This window comes from Hyperoodon ampullatus (assembly GCF_949752795.1).
Source record: "Hyperoodon ampullatus genome assembly, chromosome: 17".
Lineage (NCBI taxonomy): Eukaryota > Metazoa > Chordata > Mammalia > Artiodactyla > Ziphiidae > Hyperoodon > Hyperoodon ampullatus.
In genome coordinates this window covers 70,683,581-70,709,516 of record NC_136930.1, presented here as the reverse complement: position 1 = coordinate 70,709,516, position 25,936 = coordinate 70,683,581, and positions in this window count along the sequence as shown.

The window sequence follows — 25,936 nt, the reverse complement described above, 5'->3', positions numbered from 1 at the left end:
GAAGTTATTATTTTAAAGATTATTCACATTATTTAAAGATTATTCAAAGTGGTATCATAAAGTGAAATAATAATGTAGGAATTGCAACCAAAAGTAAGATTGACTGTGAAATTCTTTTTTGCAATTTGGGACTTTGGATTTGAATATTGGGACTTGGGGGACTAAGTTCTCTGTCTACCTATAAAAATACACTCAATTCAGTATTAGGGTTCTTTATTAGTATGCAAAAGCAGGGAGTTCTCCTTTCCTTTCTTGGGGAAAGCCAAGAATGCTTGCCTTTGATGAATAAGCAACATGTAATTCTTTTTGAAAATTGAAAACAAATGATCTTTCCTTATAACTCTGTGGGAAAATAATAAGCTTTGCAACACAGAGTCCAAACTAATATATATGACAAGGACAAAAGCATTAGATTCTTTAAATTTAAAAAGGTGCGTTGGCACGTGGAAAGAGCAATGGGCTCTTAATCCTAGGTTCTTCATCTCTTAAATAAGATAGTTATATGAGACAAGCTCTGCAGTTCCCTCCAACTGGAACATTCTATGATTGAAGGTCAGTGATTCAGGTAAGCAGTAACACAGTAAGATGGGTTTTCATTATAGGCATGGGAACCACACAGACCTGGATTTGATTCCTGCTTCCATTGCTTGTTGAGAAATCTTGGGTAAATTGCTCAACTTCCCTGAATCTTGAATCTCCCTCTTTTATTTTTCTTAAAAGGTAGGGAGAGTATTAAAAATGCCTATCTTGCAAGGTGACTGTAAAACTCAATAACAGAAGGTTACTTTCCTAAGTAGGTATTATGGAATACCTAATAAATGGTTTGTCCAAAGTCACAGAGTCTATTAGAAGCAGAGTAAGCACTTGAACCCAGTTTCTTGGACTTCCAGTCCATTGAGCTTTGCATTATACTTAATTGCCCTTAGGTGATATTAAGGATGTCAGAAGTGACACAAATTAAGAGCGTTAAGAACTTGCTGAGGAAGTCCTTGCTCACGTTCTCAGCTTAGCCTGCCATCTTATCTGCTCCGGTTCAAGCCCTAAGCATTGCTCACCTGTGCTCTTGTATTATTCTCCTCACTAGTCTCCCTTTCTCCAGTATCTTTCATTGTAATCCACACTCCATCCTGTAGCCAGAGTCATCTTCCTAAAGTGATTATTAAAGGTCACACCAATGTGTATGGCGTGACCTCCTATGGCTTCCTTTCAACTAAGAATAAAGTCCAAGGTCTTTGTTGAGGTGTCTTAGGCAAGGTCTAATTGGAAAACAGAGACCACTTGAACATTTAATACAGAGGGTTTTTAATGCAGGGAATTAGTTACAGAGGTGATTGCAGCGCTGAGAAGGCAGACAAGGGACAGAGGCAACACAAAGTTTAGTGACAGGGGGACACTAGCACCAGCCCAAGGCCAGAGGTACAAAGGGAGGAGGTGGCATTACTGGCACTCAGGGACCAGGCTAACCTGAAAGCTGGAACCATCATGGGAAGGTCCGTCTGATGACGGAGGGACCCATGGAGGAGACACACCACACGAAGATACCACATGAAGCAGAGGGTAATGGGAAGAAATCCTGGTAGCTTTCCCCATCTCCTTACTGTTCCTATCCCTCCTCTCCCATTGTCTGAGGCCAGCTAGAAACCAGCTGATACAGGAGCCTGCAGGACCAGCCTCCCTGTGATTCAGAGCAGAACAAGAAGGATGAGGACTGGGTTTGCCTAGAACCCACACTATGGCCTTTATCCACGTCTCTAGACCTGGCCTCCTAATCTGTTTGCTCTTTGTTGCTCCACACCTTATAAAATCTCTTCCTGAAAGTTTCTCTTCCTTAACACTAAGATGCTTAGCAAGCACCCACTCAATATTCATGACCTGTTTTTATTTTTAACTACATCAGCTCTGCTGCAAAGACTTTCTTGAACATTGAAGAAGCAGCCAATCAGCCTCACTGAATGAACCTGTCCTAATGCGCTGTAATCATTTTTCATTCACATCTGCATCTCATATTTGAAGTCAAGGACTACATCTAATGTCTCTTGCATTCTCAGCATGGAGCACAGGAACTGGTACATAGTAGGTCCTCAACAAGTGTTTATAGAGTGGACAAATGAAAGACCACTCTGACTTCTGTGATCCAGAGTCAAGATAATTGGATCCATATAAGATTAGTTATTTGTCTAAATCCAATAACCACCTGTATTGGTCAGCTAGGGCTGCCATAATAAAATACCACAGACTGGGTGGCTTAGAAGGTAGAAATTAATTTCTTGCAGTTCTGGAAGTTGGAGTCTAAGATCAAGGTGCCCGCAGGTTTGGTTTCTCCTGAGGCCTCTCTCCTTGGCTTGTGGATGGTTGCCCTCTTCCTGTGTCCTCACATAACTTTTTCTCTGAGTGTGCCTTCTTGGTATCCCCTTTCTTCTTCTTACAAGGACATCGGTCATGTTGGATGAAGTCTCCACCCCTATGACCTCATTTAACTTTAATTACCTCTTTAAAGACCCTATCTCCAAATACAGTCACTTTGGAGTTGGGGCTTCAACATATGAGTTTGTGGGGGGGCACAATTCAGTCCACAAACACCACTCCTCTAGGAAGCCTTTTTTAAAGGAGACCCAGATGAGTCTTGATAGGAAGTCTATTCTTTGAATGGTAGATCTCTGCTTTGAGAGTACCCCAAGCCCAAATGTTGGGAGCGTCCTTTGGCTTTCCACTGTCCACTGGCTGCTTGGTCAGAAGACCAACCCTCCCAGGTCACTCCTGTGCTCTGGGATCCAAGAAAAAAAGGACCTTCTCCATGATGTTCTAAATTTCCCTGTCTGGCTATTCATTATTTCTCCAGACTTTAATAATGATCTCAGCTAGAGATGGGAAAGAATAATGAACCATTCATTCACATTCAAGACACTAATTAAAAAGGCACAGTTTTGTTTTTATGAGCTGTGCTGATGACTTAATTATAGCAAGACTGAGAAAACAACATCTCATTTTGAGGCTTAAAAGTGACTGTAACGTAAAAGCCCATAGTGGCTGCCATGAGCCTGTGGGAGGAGAGGGAGGGAGTGGGTAGAGAGAAGAAGGGTAGCGGGTGAGGTCTGGCTTCTAACTCCAGTTCTCCTTGACTTGGCTGAGTGACCTCAGGCAAACCACTTCACCTCTCTGGTCCTGTTTCTTCCTAAAGAAATATAGGTGAAGTTGCCAGAACCACTTCATTTATTCGCTGTGGGCATCATATGGAGCCTCCACAGTGTCGTCACTGAAGGATCATAAACTATGCCAAATTACTGACTGTTGAAGGAACCTGGCCCATTTGTTTGCAGTAGACCATAAATGACGACACTATGGTTGCGTCAAATAATCTGAATCGCCATCATTTGGAAGAGAAGAAGGATAGTGTTGGATGCTAAGCCTGAACAAAGTAAATGGTACAAATTAAAGAAGGGATTGGCATGTGTTGAAGACCTTCCTTAAACCAAGAACTTCCTCATTATTTAATCTTTTCATTGAGGCAAGCATTATTTCCCCCATTTTATAGATGACGACTCTCAGGCTCTGGGAGTCCTACACTTACCTAAACATACCTAAAGGCACAGCACACACCTGGTAAATGAAAAGTTGAGGTGAGAACCCAAGACAGAGGGACTCTACATAAGGGTTCTTTCTATCACAGCATATTGTTAAGTGTTACTCAGATGAATACTTGATAAAAATAATTTTCTAATAATTCCAAGTATTCATGAATAAAATGGAATATCCCACATAATAGCAAATCAACGCCCTTAGGTGCATTTGATGAGATGTCTGGTCTACCATGGTCAAGTGTATTTTCAGGATTCATGCCTCAGCGTGTGATGTGACAGATATTGTCAGGATGTTCAAGAATGTTTCATTGTCTTACTAGGCATTCAGCTAGACCACATTCTAGGTTAGGTGAAGCATATGACTGGATTCTGGCCAGTGAATGTTGCTGGGACTCCAGCTCCAGGCTTGGACCGTAAGACCTGCACAAACTCCTCACCGTTCCTTTTTTCTGCATGGTTTATTAGGTGACTATAGGGGTATGAGGTATAGTATAGTCTTAGATGAAAAGAGCCTTTGTACTTTGTACTCTTTGTACTTCAGTGAATAATTTTTTTGTAAACATCCCTTCATTTATTAGTTCACTAATTTATTTAACAAACATTTGTTGTGTGAAAGGTTCAGAAACTCTGTGCTCTACAGACTTGAAATACAAAGATGAATTATATAATCTTTACTCTCCAGGAGCTGGCAAGACCTTGGGCTTTAAGAGATCCCAGACGATATTCTGTTTAACTACTTTCCTCTCTTAAGATGTTTTCCCTGAGCAATCTTATCAGCAAATAGATTTACATCTTCATTTACAAATTGTATCCCATTTCTACTTTTGTCCTTGAACTCTGTGCATGTACAAAGGCAAAAAGATACAGCGATAGGATAGAACTTATCAACATCCAAATTATAGAAATAGCAAATGTTTGTTCTTATACTGGAAACCCTTACATTTCAAACTAAAACTGGGAAAAAGAAGAGGGTACAAAAATTGTTATAATAGCATGGGATCCAGAAAAAGGCGGTGAATCAGGAGAAGATGATGCTCAAGAAAAAGATGAAGACAGCATCATACATATACATACATATATATGTCATATATACATATTAATCATAATATTAATTATAGTAATAATAGTAATAAACATGTATTAAATGCGCTTATTATTCCAGGTACTGTTTCAAATACTTTCGTCTTAGGATCTGCCATATTAGGGCTCACACTTCTCTCTAGCTCAGGCCATATTCTGATTCAATTTTAAAAAATGACAGTGCAACAGAAATTTCATTATGTCAAAGGGATTGAGAACAATAGGACTCTGAATACGCTTTACTTGCTAATAAACACAGTGTGAAGCAATATTGAGATATTACTTGCACTGCTTCCAGCCTTCATCCTAAAGGTAAGACTCTTCAAAAACCCAAACCATCCCTTTTTGGTGACTGGAGGTAGATAACAGAAGGCTCTCCTACAGTCAAGTATCTTCAGAGTTAACAAGTCTTCCATCCAAAGGGAGTGGGGTCCAGGGAAGAAATGAGGGACTTTGAGTAACATCTCATCCTATGTTTATTGCCTCCCTCCTCATGTTTTTCCTTATTCTTATATAGCAACATAAAAAGTTAGCAAATAAGCATGACTTTTAACAAATATAGACTTTCCTCTTGTGTTTAGAGTATATATGAGTTAATATGTATGGTAATAAAATGAACACCCATAAACCCACTTAACAACTTACCAGCTAGAATATTCCTGGTACCATTGAAATCACCTGTACATTCCTTTTTTTATGTGTCTATCATTGTCTTACCTATTTTAAAATAATTTTATAAACCACAAATGAATCCCTTCAACAATGTGCTTATTTAGCATTGTTTAGTTTTTATTTTTATGGAAAATAATATACTTAAATGTGTTATTTGGTGATTTGCTTTTTTTTCCCCCACTCAACAACTCTTCATAAGATTCACCTTTCTCTAAATGGACTAAAGACTTAAATATATAAGACCTGAAATTGTAAAACTCCTAGAAGAAAACAGAGGGGAAAAGCTTCTTGAAACTGGTCTTGGCAATGATTTCCTGAATTCGACATCAAAAGCACAGGGAACAAAACCAAAAATTGACAAGTTGGGATGACATCAAACTAAAAAGCTTCTGCACAACACAGGAAATAAAACAGTGAAAAGGTAACCTAAGGAATAGAAGAAAACATTTACAAACCATTTATCTGATGAGGTTAATACCCAGAATATACAAGAAACTCCTACAGCTCAATAACAACTACAGCAACAAAATAACCTGTTTTTAAACATGGGCAAAAGACTTGGGTAGACACTTCTCCAAAGAAGACAAAAAATGGCCACCAGGTGCATGAAAAGTACCCAGTATCACTAATCATCAGGGAAATGCAAATCACAACCACAATGATATACCACTTCATACCAGTTAGGATGGCTATTACTAAAAACAAAACAAAAGATAAGTGTTAGCAAGGATATGGAGAACAAAGGATCCTTGTGATACTGTTGGTGGAAATCTACATTGGTACAACCCTTATGGAAAACAGTATGGAGTTTCCCCAAAAAATTTAAAATAGAACTATCATGTGATTCAGCAATCCCACTTCTGGTTGTATATCCAGAATATTTGAAATCAGTATCTCAAAGAGATATCTGCAATTCCCTGTTCATTGCAGCATTATTCATAATAACCAAGATATGGAAACAACCTAAATGTCCATCAACAAACAAATGGATAAAGACAATGTACTACATACATTCAATGAAATATTATTCTGCCTTAAAAAAGAAGAAAATCCTACCATTTGTGACAACATGGATGAACCCGGATGATGTTATGTTAAGTGAAATAAGGCAGTTTCAGAAGGACAAATATTGCATGATTCCAGTTATATGAGGTATCTAAAATAGTCAAATTTGTAGAAGCAGAGAATAGAATGGAGGTTGCTAGGGGCTGGAGAGAGGGGAAAATGGGAAGTTTTTGTTCAGGAGGTACAAAGTTTCAGTTATGCAAGACGCATAGGTTGTAGAGATCTGCTCTACGACATTCACCTACAGTTAACAACATGGTACTGTGCACTTAACTTTTTGTTAAGAAGGTAGATCTCATAATAAGCACTCTTACCATACACACAAAAAGCAAGACACAAGGAAATTTTGGAGGTAATGGATGTGTCTATATGTTTATTATGTTGACTGTGGTGGTACTATCATGGGTGTGTGCATATGTCCAAACTCATCAGATTGTATTCACTAAACATATGCAGGGTTTTGTGGGGGTTTTTTGGTATAGAAGTTATACATCAGTAAAACTGTTTTTTAAAAGATTCACCTTTCTTATTGTCTATGATTGCAGTTCATTCATTTCACTGCTAAAAGTATTCCATTTGGTGAAAAAAAAATATTTATTCCTATACCTGTTGTTTGGTATTTGGATTGTTTCCAGCTTTTAATTGGTGGATATTTGGAATGTTTCCAAATTTTTGTTATTATGAGCAATGCTTCCATGAGCATACTTGTGCATGTCTTCTGGTGTATATATGCAAGAATTCCTCTGGGGTCCCTGAGTGATTCCTCTGATGTCACCCCAGGGTATTTCTGGTCTCTATAGTGTGTTTATGCTCGAATTTGTAAGATATGCCAGAGACCTTCTAGCTGCTCATCCATCTCATTTCCTTTGGTTACACAAGAAGACTATAACTCCCAGCCTCATCTGCAGATAGGCTGAGATTATATGACTGTGATTTGCTAGTGTAATGTGGGTGGAAGTACTTTAACCCATTGCATGCTTGGGTATGAAGCATCTCATACAATCTTTTTTTTTTTTTTAATTTGTATTAGGGTATAGTTGATTTACAGTGTTGTGTTAGTTTCAGGTGTACAGAAAAGTGAATCTGTTATACATATATCCACTCTTTTTTTGCTTCTTTTCCCATATAGGCCATTACTGAGTACTGAGTAGAGTTCCCTGTACTATACAGTAGGTCCTCACCTCACACTGGTCAGAATGGCCATCATCAAAAAAAAATCTACAAACAATAAATGCTGGAGAGGGTGTGGAGAAAAGGGACCCCTCCTACACTGTTGGTGGGAATGTAAACTGGTACAGCCACTATGAGAACAGTATGGAGGTTCCTTAAAAAACTAAAAATAGAGCTACCATATCATCCAGCAATCCCACTCCTGGGCATATATCCAGAGAAAACCATAATTCGAAAAGATACATGCACCCCGGTGTTTATACAATCTTTGAAACTGGAAGCACAATTCTCTGATATGGACAGAGCTTGGGTCTCTGGGTCACCACTTGGAGGAGAGCCATTCACACAGAAATTTTAGAGACTTTTCATAATATTATACCTGTATTGTGTTAAGCCACTGAGATTTGAGGTCTGTTTGTTATAGTCACCAGCCTAGCCTAATACACATGATGATGGCAAATTATTTTCTAAATTATGATCTTGCCTGATGTTTATAAGAACTTTGCTGAATTATATCCTCAACAACACTCGAATTGCAATTCAAGGCTTCTTAATTTTTGCCCATCTAATGAGTATAAAGTGTTATCTCATTCCAGTATTGATTTTCACTTTCTTAAGCATTAATGAAATATGTTCGTTGCTCATATATGTTTCCTCTTGTCACTTGACTTTTTTTTTTTTCTCTCGAGTTTCTTAATGATTTGTAGGGATTCTTTCTAAATTATGGATAGGAATCCTTTGTTGATGAAATATATGGTAAAGAATCAGGGAGAGAGGTGGTCTGTTTGAAGAGTAGAATCACAGGTATGCATGATTGATTGTTCCTTATTTGACTTTCAATCTTCCTGCTTTCAGCCCACCCGTTATACCCCGCCTTCAGAGCTATTTCATGTTTCTAATTTCTGAGCCTCTCCAAAGTTCTGTTGCTCAAAACTGCTTGTTGTTGTTGTTGTTCCAAACTGTCCTCTTTCTGTAGTCTGTTAGTTTAGTTGTAACCTACGGATTTGATTTACACCTTAAAAATTAAAATTGTGGGACTTCCCTGGTGGCGCAGTGGTTGGGGGTCCGCCTGCCGATGCAGGGGACACAGGTTCATGCCCCGGTCCGGGAAGATCCCACATGCCGCAGAGCAGCTGGTCCCGTGAGCCATGGCCGCTGAGCCTGCGCGTCCGGAGCCTGTGCTCCGCAACGGGAGAGGCCACAACAGTGAGAGGCCCGTGTACCGCAAAAAAAAAAAAAAAAAAAAAAAAAAAAAAAATTAAAATTGTGATCATTTAAAGAATATGTCCTATTTTTTTTCCCATTCTCTTTGAGTGGACTTATATATTTACATCTCTTCATTGATAATTAGGAATTTAGTAGGGGCTTTATGAGGAAGTAAAAAAATGCATTTCACTCTATGTTGTTTTACCAGACGTTCCCTATACCTTACTTTATTTAAGAGTTCATTTTTTAGAACAGCTTTATGCTTACAGCAAAGTTGAGAGGAATGAACAGAGATTTCCCATATATCCTCTGCCTCAGTTTCTGAGCCTCAGGTATTGGACAAGCTAAGTCCACATCTGTCTGCCTTCTGAATCTATGCTCATTCTCTTACATCATGGTACTGCAGAAATTCAGAGCAGTCTCCCCAAGTAATCAAGAGGTTCTTAGGAATGTGGGGAGTTCCTCTTAGAGATGGAAGGTCAAAAAGTTGAGGCTAAGTCTGGAAAAACCAAAGTTTAAGGTTGGTAGGTCTGTGTCTATAAAAGTATAAAGGAGTGGAGAAGATTGATAAAGAAAGTGAAAAACATAACTTGGACTTGGAATCATACCAAGATTCAAGGGGTTTCATCTATTTATTCATAAAGTATCTACTATGGGCCAGGCTCTTTTAGGTGGTGGAGGCAAACCAGAAAGCAAAGCAAACAAATGTCTTGCTGTTGGAGGGCTTTCTAAGATAGAAGGTGAGGGGCAGGTGCAGCCAGTTAACAAGGCAAAGGCTAAATAAGGTAATTTCTGGGAACAGAAAGTTTTACGATATAATTAAAACAAAGTGTTATGTTAGAGAATAAATGGGGAGCTGGCTGCTTTAGTTTGGATTGTCAGGAAAGGCTTCTCAGGGCCTTTGAATTTGAAAGGTGAGATTGGAATAAAAAGAAAATATAAGCCATGTAAAGATCTTAAGGCAAAATATTCCATGAAATGGTTCTCAGTCGAAGTGTCTGTCCCATCTCTCTCTCAGGAAGCTGTCTCTCCTCTCCACGTGGTCTCCAGGCTGAGTCCTGCAGTGAATTAGTTTTGGCTTTAGGGAAATTGGGTCATATAATGCAGCCTGTCTTATTAGGGTTTTGTGTTGGGGCCTGGGAACAACCTAGCTAAGGAAAATGTGCTTTGCTTTGCCAAGTGTGTTTGGTGCATTTATCTTCCTTGGGAGCCTTGCAAGGTAGAACAAAATGTCCTGGCAGGACTGGTAAATTCCTGGCCACTCTGAACAAAATATCACTTAGCAGCACCCCTATTTGCCTCAGCTTGTAACAACAGTCTAAAGTCAGATGCTCAAAGGTCCAACTCCAGGTTCTGGCCCTTGCTAAGCATGGCTTTCCATTCTAGCTCTGCTTTTTCTAGTTCTGTGATTTTAGGTAAGTTGCTGTGCTGCTCAGTTTCCTTATCCATAAAATAGGCATCAAAATGCCTAATCAGTTGATGTCATTGTTGTTGTTAATATTCTACAACTGAGATAATGTATAAGAAAATGCTCTATAAACCCCAAAGTACTATACTCAAATGTAGAAGAATAGTATTTCATATCGTGTTTTAGATTTAGAAATGATTAGAGGTATTATTATTTAAATCAAGCCTTTTTGTGAACTGCTAAAAAAAGAATACAGAAAATTATAACAGTCAGTTTGAAAGTCTACATTTGTACTGCGTTGATTTTTTTTTAACAGTGTCTGTTAACTACCAGTGTTAGTATTAGGTGGGGAAGCAGAACAAAATAAGTTTAAGGTCAGTTGTATCTGAAGTAATTAACAAAGAGTAATTTATAAAAATTATATCTTCTCTGAGAGTTATGTTTTGTCACTTTATATAATTATCTAAAACTTTTCACAAACTTTAACATCTGTACAAACGTAGAGGTTTACATTTCAGATGGGTAAAGACAGCGCTGTAATAAAACAACTTAACAGTAAGGCAGACCTTATCTCTTTTTACACTGAATAGTAGGAAATACACCACAGAAAATCTATATGAGTGATACAAGGTCTTTGTCATAGTTCTTCTTTCCAGGAACTTTGCTTTCCTCTCCTTAGTTAGAAAAGAAGTTACCTCTTTAGATCTTTAGATCTTGTGGTCAAAGAACCTGGGTATTTACTCCATCTTTGTCACTAAGAACGCAACTACAAATCAGCATCTAAATAAGCAATGTAATTTATCTCCCAGTCACAAGCCTTGTGATTTATCTGTAATTAAACTTGTCATGTTCTTAAGGGGAGAATCCTATGCCTGATATTGTATATTCTCTTCCAGGGAATAAGAGTTACCATCACCATCATAGCCATCAATAATAATCATCATCATCTGTATCAATTATCTACTATTACATAACAAATCCCCTCAAAATTTAGTGACTTAGACAATAATAAATATTAATTAATATCTTATAATTTCTGTGAGTCAGTGATCTGGAAGCAACTTAGCTGGATAGTGCTGGATTTAGGGACTCTCATGAGGTTGCAGTTAAGATGTGGTTGGGGACACAGTTCTTTAAAGACTTGACTGGGACTGGCCTGGAAGACCCATTTCTACCGTGGGTCACTCACGTGGCTGGCTCATTGGCTGTTGGTAGGAGGTCTAATTTCCTCACAATGTTGATCTCTTCATAGAGTTGCTTGAGGGTCCTCATGACAGGGGGCTGCTTTCTCATAGAGTGGGCAATCCAAGAGAGCAAGGTGGAAACTGCAATGTCCTTCCTGTCCTAACCTTGGAAGTCACACTGGTTCATTCCAACAATATCCTTATGGTTATACAGGTCAGCCCTGTTTAATGAGGGAGAAGTCCAGGAAACATGTGTTTTTGGGGACCATTTTGGAGGCTGTCAAGCACATCATCATATAATTTTGAATGAAGAAATGACTTAAGAAATGAGAAATACACAAACATTTAAGAAAAGTGCTCTCTAGATAGCTTTTCTTAGAGGGGAAGATTATATTTGTAGATTGGCTTTCTTCCCTCCTGACATGCCATTCTTTAGTATTTAGTTGGAAGGAGGCAACAATAATTTCTATATAAACTTAATGTCACGGTAATTACAAGACAGTAGCTAGTCTCACATGATAATTGATGGTAATTGCTTCCTGCTTTAACTGGTATACAAACAAGGCTCTGCAATAGGAATCCAAACATTCCCTCAAAAGGAAAAAGAAAATCAAAGAAGAGAATTTGTCAAAGTCATTTGTAAGCTGATAAAGAGCTAACAGATCCAGCCTACATGTCTGCAAGTCATCAAAGCCACGGCTGGCGATGCTTGGCACTTCCTTGGAGCTGGCAAGGATTACAGTACAAGTGAGAGCACCAGGCTGGCTGGCGTGAGCTCCAGGATGCTGCTGAGATGTGTGCCAATGCTCGGCTGTCCCAGGCTGTTCTGCCAACGTGCTGAAATGCATGAGGTTGCCGATGCGAGAGACCAAAGCAGGTTCATCAGTGAAAGATGGGACGACGTCTCTCCTCCATCGCCATCTGTGCATTCTGGAAAGTTGGGTGCAAAGCAAAATGAGGAGGGGATGAAGGTTAGTGTTGTTTTTGAGATGAAACACTCTGGAAATCTATATTATAGTCTCTGAAAGCAAGGGGAAGCACAGGTAGGAAGGTACTGAATTCAGGTAAAACAGGTTAGCCTACCTTTTTTAGAGAGGGAAAAGGGCCAGCGTATGAGGTAGTGAAACTCCCAGAAGCTCAGCTGCATCCCCATAGAACAGTAGGCGAATGGCAGATGGGAATTAATATCTGTGCATCCAAATACAGAGGAAATAAAGGAAGATATAGAAGAAAGAAATGTCACCCAAGACTAAGAACTTTGAAAAGCTGAGGAGCGACAACATCTTGAGGGCACGTGTCAGAGGTATTTGTCCTCCCTATGCCCTTGGGGGCATGGAGCTTAGTGACAAGTTTCTGTTCAGAGATCCATTGAAGATGATTTCTCACAGGGAACAAACATGGGAACTAGAGGGGAAAAAAAAATACCCTAAAAGTTGGTATCTCACATCTAGGTAATTCCAATAAAAAAGCAGAGTCAACAACCACTGGGACACAGGAGGAAAGAGCTGTCCACAAGAGATTTTGGATGTGATTTCACAATGATTAGTTGGAGTGCTTATTTGACTCTAAACTAGGGGTGCCAGACACTTAAGGCTCAGAGGGGAAACAGAAATTGAGATTTTTGAAGGTGCAGGAAGGGAAGGGAAGGAACCTGAAGTAGGATCTGATGACCAGGGATGCCACCATTGTGAAACTTGAACCTTTGGTAAATAAGCAGTAGTCTCTCAAATGCTCTTCTCTGGGAGGTGAGAAAGTGAGCATAGGCGGGTCCCTCCCCAGCATGGCAAATGGCGGCATAACCTGATTCTATAATCACCCTTGCCGGGAGATCACTCCAATTGTGTTTAGTTTTACCGGTCATTATTCCCCTAGACAACCATCATGAGACTGAACTGTAACTTGGCCAGGATGAATTAAAAAAAGATCCCCTTTGCTCTCCACTTTCCTTCTGTCAGTTTCGTCTTTGGTAGCTATGTCTTTCAGGTTCTGGGAACATCATCTTCCTAGGTAAAACTATCCTAGAACTGAGGATTTACTTGTTTTCTAAATTTCATGGGTGTGGGGCAAGGATGGTGATAATCTTATGCATCCTTTTAACAGTTTGAACTTGACTAATGAAGCCCAAAAGAGATTTGTTTGGTGTGGTCCTGAATCAGCAGATCTATGAATGAACAGCCCAGACTGAAATCCTGAGGGATCCTCAACTCTACCTATACCTCTGAATGGACATATTGGCTGAGATTGAGCATAATAAAACAGAAATGAGGGATGCTGAATTTTAGACTTTCATTTCTTTTTTAACTTTCTCTTAATTAAGTTAATTTTAGCTGCTGTAACAAGCAAACCCTAGACTTTTCACATGAAATACCATTTGTGGTGGCGATGTAGAATGTCTGCTCCATGCAATCATGTGGGAGCCCAGGTTGATGGAGACATTTGTAACGTCAATGGATGGTCTTTAGGGTCACCTTTGGTGTTGACATCTAGCAAGCAGAGGGGAGAAGTGAGACAGACAATGGAAGATCATATCCAGGCTTTCATGAGCATGGCCTGGAAGTGGGGCGGGGTGAGGGTGTCACGTATCACTTCTGTTCTTATTTCATTGGCCGGACTCAATCATTTGGCCACACTTAGATGAAAGGGAACCTGAGCAATGTAGTTGGCAGCCATTTACAAATAACAACTGTATATTATAAAAGGAGAGTTTGAATCTCTAATGGGGAGTTTTGTCATGATCTATAGACTTTTAGCTAACCATGGCAAGATAATTTGATTTTGGTCTTTAATTCTTTTAGATTTATATTGCAAAAGGATTTTATCTTGGGAGCTTAATTTTTTTTTCTGCTAATATGATATTGGGGGTGGTTTTTATCAACTTCAGGACATTTCTGTGTGACTGGTTTTAAGTTATCAGAGTGTCTCCCTGAAAATCTTAAATCTTATCACAGAACCTCCAATGAGCTACATTAGACAATTTGCCGGGACATAATTGGAGGTGGGAAAAAGAATTAGGAGTATATTTTCAGTTTACATATGAAGAAATTTTTAGAGTTCATATAATGAATTGATTATTCAAACTATTTCTGGGAGCAACATCCAAGCTACCCATCTGTAGTTCCAGAGTGACTCTCAATGGAAAAGTGTCTGGTATTAGAGCTGAGGTCTTTTCCTGAATGACAGAGCTTCCCTCCTGCAGATGATAGGTTAAAAAAAATCAAACCCAGTGGATTAAGAGAGCCCAGCCCCAGGGCATGCTAGGGTGGATCATTTGTTTCTCTCTCCTTCCTTTTGCTTTTAGAAGACTTCCCTAACCCAGTACTATCGGTCCCCCTGGTTCCTTACTCACTGAACCCTGGGCTTGAAGGGCATTTTCTCTCCTCTCTTTGGGGTACAACTGCAAAGAGAAAGCATTCCAATGTGGGTCCTTGGGTAAAGGGCATTGGGTAGTAAGGGCCTGCGTTTTGGAGGGAGGGCAGCTTCAGTTCAGAGGAGTATCATTAAACTTGTTTCTTCACACAGTTTAGCCATGTCCTCCTTCCAAATTTTACTGGTAATAGAGCTGGCATTGTGATTTCCATCTGTCTGACTCCATTGTGATTTCCATCTGTCTGACTCCATATGACCATATGTCAGTTGGTTTGAACTTGAGGGGTATTTTTTTTTTTTTGCGCTACGCGGGCCTCTCACTGTCGTGGCCCTTCCCATTGCGGAGCACAGGGTCTGGACGCGTAGGTTCAGTGGCCATGGCTCATGGGCCCAGCCGCTCTGCGGCATGTGGGATCTTCCCGGACCGGGGCAGGCAGACTGTCAACCACTGTGCCACCAGGGAAGCCTGAGGGGTATTATTTTTTGATCCCATCAAACAGCAACTCTAAACTGGGTTGGAATCCTGGTTCTCCTGTTGACGATCTGTGTAGTGCTCTGAGCTTTAGTTTTCTGCCCATTAAGTAGGGGTAATAATTACCTCTTTACAATAGTGTTGTGAAAATTAGATATGATAATGGCTGTAAAATGCTTTGTACAATACCTGGCACACAGTAAGGACGCAATAAATTATATATTTTATTATTATGACACTTTTTTTCAGGGTGATGTTATGTGTGTATTGCGTATATACGTGCTGGGAAATAGTTAGCTTTTCCTTTTCGTTTGGTTATTCATGGTGACATCTAATGATCAGTACCTTTGTTATCTGCCAGTACCAGACATTAAAAATTCAGTGGAGGCAGTGACAACAGACTCAGAAAGATGGGAGGGCTGGGAAAGGGTTTCTAATATTTTAAGAAGCATTTAAGCTGGGCAGTTTTCCAACCAAACCCCTCCCAGCCCAATAAAAACGAGGACACTCATATAAATGGTCCCTACGAGCCTACTTTAAAAAAAAAATTTATTGAAGTATAGTTGATTTACAGTCTTGTGTTTAATTTCTGTTGTGCAGCAAAGTGACTTAGTTAATGTTTTGCTTTGTCATTGTTCTTTTCATTTACAGGTTTGCCTGCCTTAGTTAACTCTAATCTCAATGAGGACCGAATCTCTCTTGAAATCTTGGAACCTTGGGTACTAGCCTACAGCACTTGGGACCTGGTATGTTCTCAGCGTGTCGGTTAAATTGAGACATCCTTCATCCTCTTGTGACACTTATGTAACAGAAGTCCTCAGACTTTGCTTCTCTGCTGAAACACACCTGAGGACTAGGATAAAACTCTGATCTGTACCTGCTGATTGTTCTGGGAATGGACACTTTCCTGGTGGAAGGGATGTAAAAATATGGGGCTGGGTTCTGTAGGAGGAAGAGGAGGGAAGTATATTATAGTTTGAATCAAAGCTTCCTGCATGATTTCAATTTTGCTCTTGTGTGCCCAGCTGAGAATTGCAGTGTCTAATATGTTCAACTCTGGGTGCTTAGAGCCTAGCATAGGTCTACAATATATATTTATTAAATGAATAAGTGGTTTTCAAATGCTGAAGAAAAATGAAGACATGGCTGGGGTCCAGGTGGTGGAGATAAGACAAATGAAAGTCATGTATTGATCATTGACACCGGAAGGCTATTACATAAGCCATTTTCATGCTCTTCCTTGACGTTCCCAACCATTTTCTATAAATCCCTGACTTTGGGCATTTCCTATTTTTCTTATTCACCTTCTTTCCATTCCATGCTTCTTCAAAATTTTCACTGCTTTATGCAACATCTCTGTCACAAGAGCTAATCTTAGGAATTAAGTTAAACTTAATTCATGACTGTTGTCCACTTTCTAACTAAATTGTTTACTTTTTTAGTGTTGAGTTTTGAGAGTTTTAAAAAATATATCCTAGATACTGGTCACTTGTCAGATGAGTGGTTTACAAATTTTCGCAGTCTGTAGTCTTCTTTTTATCTTCTTAATGGGAACTTTCAAAGGGGAAATGTTTTTGATTTTAATGAAGTCCAATTTATCAATTTTTCATTTTATTATCATATTTTTTGGTGCTATATCTAAAGAACACTTCAACAAGTCCTGGATCATAAAGATTTACTCCTATATTATCTTCCAAGACTCTTTTTAGTTTTATGTTTTATATTTAAATCTATGATATATTTGAGTTACCATTTGTACAAGATGTGAGGTTTGGGTGGAGGTTTATCTATTTATCATCTATGTATCTTTCTATCTATGACTTTGAATGTCCAGTTGCTCCTGTACAATTTCTTGAAAAGACTATCCTCCCTCCGCTGAATTGCCTCTACACCCTTGTCAAAATCAGTTGGCCATACTTGTGTGAGGCTATATCTGGGTTTTCTATTCTGTTCCATTGATCTGTGTGTCTGTCTCTTGCCAATTCCATAACAATCTTGATATCAGATAGAGTGATTCCTTCCATTTTATTCTTTTTTTTAAAAAAATTCTAGCTATTTGTATTAGTTTTCCATGGCTGCTATAAAAATTGCTATAAATATAGTAGCTTAAACAATACAAATTTATTATCAAAGTTCTGGCAGTTAGAAATTAAAAATAGATCTCTCTGGGCTAAAATTTAGGTGTCAACAGGGCTGTGTCTCTAATGGAAGAAGCTCTAAGGAAGAATCCACTTCCTTGCCTTTTCCAGCTTTTCGAGGTTACCCATATTCCTCAGCTCATGACATCCTTTCTCCAACTTCACAGCCAGAAACATCAGTCTAAATCCTTCTCAAACTTCCATCTCTCTGCCTTCTTATTCCATTTATAAGGATCTTGTGATTACCATGGACCCGCCTGGATAATATGGGTTAATTCCCTTACTTTAAGGCAGTGGTTAGCAATCTTAATTTCATCTGCCTTAATTCCCCTTTCCAAGTGAACTAACATATTTGCAATTCTTAGGATCAGGACATGGACATTTTAGGAGCAGGCATTGTTCTACCTACCACACCATTCTAATTATTTTGCCTTTCCAAATAAATATTAAAATAATCTTATATATCTACAAAAATAATTTGCTGGGATTTTATAGGAATTGCATTAAACATGTATGTCAGTTTGGAGGGAACTGATGACATTTACTATGTTGAGTCTTCCAATCCATAAACATGGTATGTCTCTCCATTCATTTTGGATCTTCTTTGATTTCTTTCATCAGTTTTCAGCATATATCCTGTATATGGTTTGTCAGATTGGCACTAAAGTGTTTAATATTTATTTTTTAGCAATAGTAAATGGTATTTAAAAGAAAATTCTGGTGTCTATGTGTTCATTGCTAGTATGTAGAAATACAGTTGACTTTTGTATGTTGATCTTACATTCTGCAACCTTGCTGAACTCACTTAATTCGTTCTAGGAGATTGTATGTAGATTCCTTGGGATGACCCTATTATAAAGGCAATTAGGCCATCAGCAAATAGAGACAATTGTTTAATGATCTGTATGCCTTTCATCTCCTTTTATTACCTTATTGCATCAGCTAAAAATTTCAGCCCTACATTGAAGAGTGTGGTGAGAGATGTCTTTACCTTGTTCCCAGTCTCAGGGAGAAAGCGTTCAGTCTTTCATTGTTGTAGACATTCTTTGTCAAGTTGAAGAACTTCCTTTCTACATTTATTTTTTGAGAGTTTTGTTTTATATCATGAGTGGGTGTTAAATTATGTAAAAGGTGATGGATTTAATTTACTAACATCTTGTTAAGGATTTTTGTATCTATCTTCATAAGGGATATTGATCTGTGGTTTTCCATTATAATAATGTCTTTGGTTTTGATATGAATATGAATGTAATACTGGTTTCATGGAATGAGCTGGGTATGTTCCTTTCTCTCCTATTTTTATGGAAGGGATTGTGTAGAATTGTTAATTCTTCTTCAAACATTTGGTAAAAATTTCTAGCGAAACCATCTGGACTTGGAGATGTCTTTTCAGGAGTTATAAATTATGAATTTAGTTTCCTTAATAGTTATAGGGCTATTCAAATCATCTGTTTCATATTGGGTAAGATTTGTTAGTTTGTACTTTTTGAGGAATTGTCCTATATCATTTATGTTGTGAAATTGATTTGTGTAGAATGCATAGTGCTTCCTTATTATCCTTTTGTTATCTACAAGGTCTGTAGTAATATTCTTGTTTTATTCCTGTTATTAGTAAAATGCTTCTTATCTCTTTTTTTTCCTTTGTCACTCTTGCTAGAGGTTTGTCAATCTGACAAAAGGTCAATCTGACCTTTTAAAAGAAACCAGCTTTTTGTTTCATTGATTTTTTCTTTGTTTTTCTGCTTTAAATTTCATTGATTTCTGCCCTTATCTTTGTTATTTCCTTACTTCTGCTTAGTTTGAGTTTATTTTGTTCTTTCTTTTTCTAGTATCTTAGGGTAAGGACTTAGATAATTGATTTGTATTTATACTGATTATGTAAACATTTAGTGCTATAATTTCTCTCTCAGCACTGCTCTGAGACCTGTATATTTTTATACATAGTGTTTTTATTCTCATTCAGTTCAGTGTATTGTTTTATTCCTCTTTACTCACAGATTATTTAGAAATGGGTTGTTTAGTTTAAAAGTGTTTGAAGATTTTCTTGTTTTTCTTTTATTGATTTCTAGTTTGATCCTGTTTTTGTCAGAAAATATAGTTTTCATGATTTCAGTTCTTTCACATTTGTTGAGGTTGTTTTATGGCCCATGATATGCTCTATCTTGGCATATGTTCTGTAGGCACATAAAGAGAGAGTGTATTCTGCTGGAGTTAGTGGGAAACGTTCTATACACATTGATTATAACCTGTTGGTTAATGGTATTGTTGGCTTCTTCTGTATCTTTGGTAACTTTTTGTCTAATTGTTTTATCAGTTGTTGAGGGATGAGTGTTAAAATCTCCAGTGATAATTTTGTATTGTATGTGTCTATTTCTCCTTTCAGTTTTATTAGTTTCTGCTTCACATATTCTTCAACTTTATTATTTGGTGCATACACAGTTAGGATTTCTTTTTTTTTTTTCTTGGCTATGCCATGCGGCATGTGGGATCTTAGTTCCCCGACCAGGGTTCGAACCTGCACCCCCTGGATTGGAAGCGCAGAGTCTTAACCACTGGACCTCCAGGGAAGTCCCTAGGATTTCTATGTCTTCTTTGTGGATTGACCTTTTTATCATTATATAATTCTCTCTCTATCTTTGGTAATTTGTTTGACTAATATGAATACAGCAACATCCTTTTTTTTTTCGGTTTATGTTTCCATGGTATTTTTTTCTATTCTTTCACTATCAAATTTTAAAAATTATTATGTTTGAAGTGATTTCATGTAGACAGCATATAGTTGGGTCATATTTCTTTTTTAATCCACTCTCTTAATCTCTGTGTTTTAATTGGTAAACTTAGACATTTTCCATTTAATGTAATTACTAATAAGTTAAGGTTCAGGTTTGCCACTTTATTTTTTGTTTTCTGTTTGGCCTCTCTGTTTTGCTTCTCTGTTTTCTTTTTCTTGCCTGTCTGTGGTTCACTTAACTTTTTTTTTCAAATTCTGGTTTATTTGATCCAGAGGAGTGCTTTTGAGTCTGTATCTTTGTACAGCTATTTTAGTGTCTAGGTATTACACTGCATATACATGATTTATCACAATCTACAGATGTCAACACTTCACCCGTTTGAGTGAAGGGTAAAAATCTTACCTCCATTTATGTCCCTTTACCCTCTCTCATTTTTAATATAATCGTCTCAGAGGTTTCCTTTACACACATTGAGAACTACATCAGGCAGAGTTAACAATTCTGGCTTGAGCCATCACACGTAATTTAGAAAACTCAAGAGAAGGAAGACAGTGAACTGTATTTGCTCTTATATTGCTCTTTCTGTGTTTCTCCCTTCTTCCAGATGTTCCAAAATTTCTTCTCCCAGATATTCCAAGATTCCTTCTTTTATCATTTCCTTTCTGTTTAGAGAACTTCCTTTAGCCATTATTTATCTTTCAGCTCTAAAATTTCTGTTTAGTTCCTCTTTATATCTTCTATTTGTTTGCTGAGGTTTTCTATTTCTTTGCTGAAACATTCCACTTTAATATTTGTTTCAAGTGTCTTCACAGTTGTTCATTAAAGCATTTTTATAATGATGACTGTAAAATTCCTGTCCGATAACTTTAACATTGTTGTCATCTCAGTGTTGGGTATCTATTGGTTGCTTTTTTTTTTAAGCTCATTTTGAGATCTTCACGGTTCTTGGTATGATGAATCATTTTCAGTTGAAACTGGGACATTTTGGTTATTATGTTAGAACAGTTTTAAAAGGATGCTATTTATTCTATTTTGGCAAGCACCCTCTGAAACTAGTCTGATGGATGTGGTACCACCTCATTACTGCCAGATGGGGTGGAATTGCAGCTTCTCCATTCAGCCTTCATTGGCATTTGTGGGTGAAAAAGGGGTTCCTTACTGCTGCTGGGTGGGTGTGGGAACTCTGGCTCCCACTAGGTCTCTGCTGATACTGCTCCATCTGGGAGAGTGAAGGATACCTCAATACTGCTCCCCCCTAAGGCCCTCCCTGACTCCCTGGGTGGAATGCCTCAGTACTGATGGGAAATGGTATGAAAGTCCTGAGTGTTCACTAGATCTTCTCTGACACCACCCTAGTGGAGAGGGGATGGAACTTATTACTACCAAGTGGAGTGGAAGTCCAGCCTCCCATGTGGTCCCCACTGACACCTCAAAAAAAGGGAGAGAAAGGGGCTTGGAGAGAGGCCTCCTTACTGTTGAGTAGTAGTGAAAATCTCGGCTCCCCACTCAGCTCTCTGGGTCTGTCCCAGCAAGGGAGTTGGGTGCCTTGCTCCAGCCCGGTAAAGGTGAAGTCCATGCTCTCCACTTGGCCTTTGTTGGAGAGGCTGAGGGTGGGGTTCAGGGTTGTTTCTGCGGTGTTTAGCTAGAGTAGAGAAATCATTGTCTAAGCGTTTTCTATCTTGCTAGGCTACCCCTTTTTGACTCCTGGGGCTTTTTTTGCCTGTACCCATTGGCATTTCTGGATTGCTGGGTTCTGCAGTATCCAGTCTGGATATACAAGGAAAAAAAAGAACCAGAAAACAAGCAATAAAATAGGGAACTCATCACCATGTCATTTCTTGGGTCCTCAGGTTCCTAGCTTGTCCGTTTGTCTGCCTTCTTTCTACCTTGCAGTTTTCTTTTGTTTGTTTTATATACAATGTCCTGGGTTCTTAGTCGTACTTAGTGGATGGAATAGGATAAAGTACATCTACGCCATCTTTGCAGAAGTGAAAGTTCTGGCCTTTCTTGATCATTATAAATGGGCTCCAGATTAAAACTTCAATTTGAAATACATTTTCAACCTTTGTATTGAGTGACCTGAAATGGGGAGGGATGTGTGATCTGCATTCATTTCTCCCGTCACTTTGGTACCATGGAGTGTGTGTGTGTGTGTGTGTGTGTGTGTGTGTGTGTGATGGGAGATTTTAATCTTCCCTACCCTAAGAGGAGAAAATACTTCCTCCCCTCTTCCCAGGGGCTGGAGGAGGCAGGGATTCTGTTTTGCAACTGATGATATGTTAGTAGTGGAAAGACATTCCTAGTCTGTCTCTTGACCTCCTCTTAGTAATTTCCCCGAGGATGGGAGCCTCTGAGGAGGATTGTGTGTGGTTTTCTATGTGGTGCTCAGCTCTACCCTTGCCATCTCAGAAGGGACAGCATCACTCTTATCAAAAACACCACTCTCGGGCTTCCCTGGTGGCGCAGTGGTTGGGAGTCCACCTGCCGATGCAGGGGACACGGGTTCGTGCCCCGGTCCGGGAAGATCCCACATGCTGCAGAGCGGCTGGGCCCGTGAGCCATGGCCGCTGAGCCTGTGCTCCGCAATGGAAGAGGCCACAACAGTGAGAGGCCCGCGTACTGCAAAAAAAAAAAAAAAAAAAACCACCACTCTCCTCACAATAGGGTTTCCAGGTTTAGCAAACGAAAATACATGACAGCCAGGTAAGTTGGAATTTCAGATAAACAACTAATAAGCTTTTAGTATAAGTATGTCCCATGTAATATTTGGGATATGCTCATCGTGAATTATTCCTGTTTATCGAAATTCAAATTCAAATTTAATTGTGTGTTATGTATTTTATCAGACACCTATACCTGCAAGGACAATTTCTCTTGCCCTCTCTCTGTTTCTTTCTTCATTCCTCCCCTTTACAGCATGGGGAGGAGAGGGGGAGGCTTGAAGGCTGTTATAGGGCATGTTCTGAACCTCTTAGCAAGCCTGGGAGAGAAGTCCAGCCTAATTGTTTACAGTCCTCTGTAGAATATGGGGTAATTTGGGCTTCCTTGTTCTCAGTTCTAAGGCTTAAATTGTAGAAAATAAGAAAAAGCCTTATTCAGCATCCCATTATAGAGAAAAGGATTAGACACTCTGTAATCAAATGCAGTCATGTTCCAAAATATATAATTCAGGTAATGAATGTTGTGGACACTGAGACAGGGAAAACACAGTGAAGGTTGGATATCTCTCCCAGTGCCTCTGCGTCTCTATTTCCTCAATAGAAGATGAGGTGGTTGAACTAGGAAATATCTGAGTGATACAGATATTAAGTAGGTTATATTCTAGTGCTTCAGGGTTTTGGCTAAGGACCCACAGCTGAGGATAATAATAAAAGTAATAGCTAACATTAACATTTATGGGCCAGACACTGCTCGTAGAGCTTTACACATATTTATTCATTTAACCCTTACAAAACTGGGCTTAATACTATGATCATAATCCCTATTTTGCCAATAAGGAAACCAGGGGATTGAGAGGTAAAGTACACTGGCCAAGGTCACATGGGTGGCAAGGCCCCATGCAGCCTAAGATCCCATTTCACCATGAGATGCAGGCACAGATCCAATGCGCATCACTCTTCATGGAGAAAAGACTGGAGAGCCAATGAGGAGGTGTCTTTGAAGGCAATTTGAAAAGTGGAGGACCCCCTAAAATAGGAGGGGAATGGGGTCCCCCAACCTAAGTCAATTATGAGGAACACTTAGTAATTTGGAGCGGTCCAAGATGGAATGGATTGGCTTGATGCTTGGTGAACTCACAGGCTTTCCCTGTGCTGTAAGCGGGAATGCTCAAAAACCCTCAGAGTCCTCCCACAAGAAAGAGCTTGCATTGGAATGTCTGCCATGACAGGACATTTAACAATCAAGAGGGCCTCAAATGCTCAGGCTAAATAAAAGGCACTGTTTCCCTCTTCCTCTTCTCTTTCATTCCTGTTGGACATGGAGGAGCCCAGAAGAACAGATGAAATCGGGGAAGAGTTGGAGCAGGGGGCTTCCCTGGTGGCGCAGTGGTTGAGAGTCTGCCTGCCGATGCAGGGGACACAGGTTTGTGCCCCGGTCCGGGAAGATCCCACATGCCGCGGAGCGGCTGGGCCCGTGAGCCATGGCTGCTGAGCCTGCGCGTCCGGAGCCTGAGCTCCGCAACGGGAGAGGCCACAACATTGAGAGGCCCGCATACCGTAAAAAAAAGAAGAGTAGGAGCAGGGAGGGAGGTATTGATGGAACCAGCCATGAGTCTTACCCTTGCTTCCCTCCCACCCCACCTCTCTGGTGGCCAGATCCGTGGAGAAGAAAGAGCTTTAAAGAGCATGCTGAGATTAAAGGGTTGATGTAATAAGTTTAGGTTTTTCTGATATCTAAAAATGGAACTGTTATTGTAGCTGAAAATAAGTAAAAATCTTTAGTATGTGCTTGAGATGCTGTTAAGGGGAGGATGAGGGAGATCCAGTGGAACAGAGGGAGGCAGTGCTAAAACGATAAACAAACAAATAAAACCTCTTTACTGTGCTCATCAAGTGTACCTTGCTCAATAAGCTAGTGAACTGTTCAAGCTGCCCATAGCTCTGGGTCTCTATTTTCTCATTATCAGAATGAGGTGGTTGCAGCTGATGATCTCTGGGCTTCCTCCTCAAATTTTAGAAAGAATAGAGATCAATTCAGAGGATTCCAGAAATCTGCCTCCAAGTTTAACTTACTCATATTTTGGGGACATTCTTGCCATTAAAATTTAAATATGGATGTATAACTGATTCACTTTGTTACACAGCAGAAACTAACACACCATTGTAAATCAATTATACTCCAATAAAGATGTTAAAAAAGAAAGATTTAAATACGGTTATCTGAGGCCCCACAGCACACATTTTGTCCCTTCACTACAATTTCTGAGACTTCTGTGGTTGCGGATGTACAGGGGGTTACATACTCATGCTTACCTCTCTCATTTCCGGTTTCCCTAGGGTTATAGACGGCCCTGTTCACAGACTTGTGTCCTGGAGTAAAAGCCCTCTTTCTGCACCATTTTCTCATGTTGTTGGATTTTGCTACTGATTCTCTCTCTCTCTGTTTTAATTTCCCCAGTGCACCCCCTTTATGAAGCTACTAGTTATGACAGACTTTTAAGGAAGGCTTTGGGGATACAGATTATCGGTGAGGGGCACAGAACAGTAGCAACATCATATTGGATGGCAGGAATCACTGCCCTCCAATTCCTAGCAACTGATTTCTCTTTGACCCCTTCCTGGTGTCATACGGTTTGGGTCTCTAAGTCTACCACACTCCACTTCTCTTTTTCTCCCTGTCTCTCTTCCCTCCTTAAAACCTCTTGCGTCTCCCTCTGTTTTTTGATTTCCCAGGCTCAAAACTCCTTCCCAGTAGGATTTAGAGCAATTCCTCTCTCTCTCTTTTTGTTCCTTTCTTCTCATTTGGGCTCAGCCTAGGGAGCTTCAGTTTCTCACCAAAACATCAAGATGCTTTCACAAACAATTGCACCTTCTCCTCTGAAGATGAATTATATCACTCTCTTGGAAGTGAGAAGTAGGTGTGGTGGGTTTCTGTCTTAAATAACTTTCCCGTTTCTTCTGCCCTAGCATATTGCATAAGCCTGATAAAGGATAATAATAATGGCAACTATATCCTCAGAGCCGTAAATTCCATAAATGGAGTTACTTTAAAACTCCTGATGCCTTGCAAACTGGCTTTACCAGGAGAAGACAGTTGGTTGCACACGTTGAAACAAGCACAGATGGCATCAATTTTCTTGAGGTTTGAGTTATTTTAAGCTAGAGTGCCCACAGAGACGATGGCTACCCACTTCTCATTAACCTA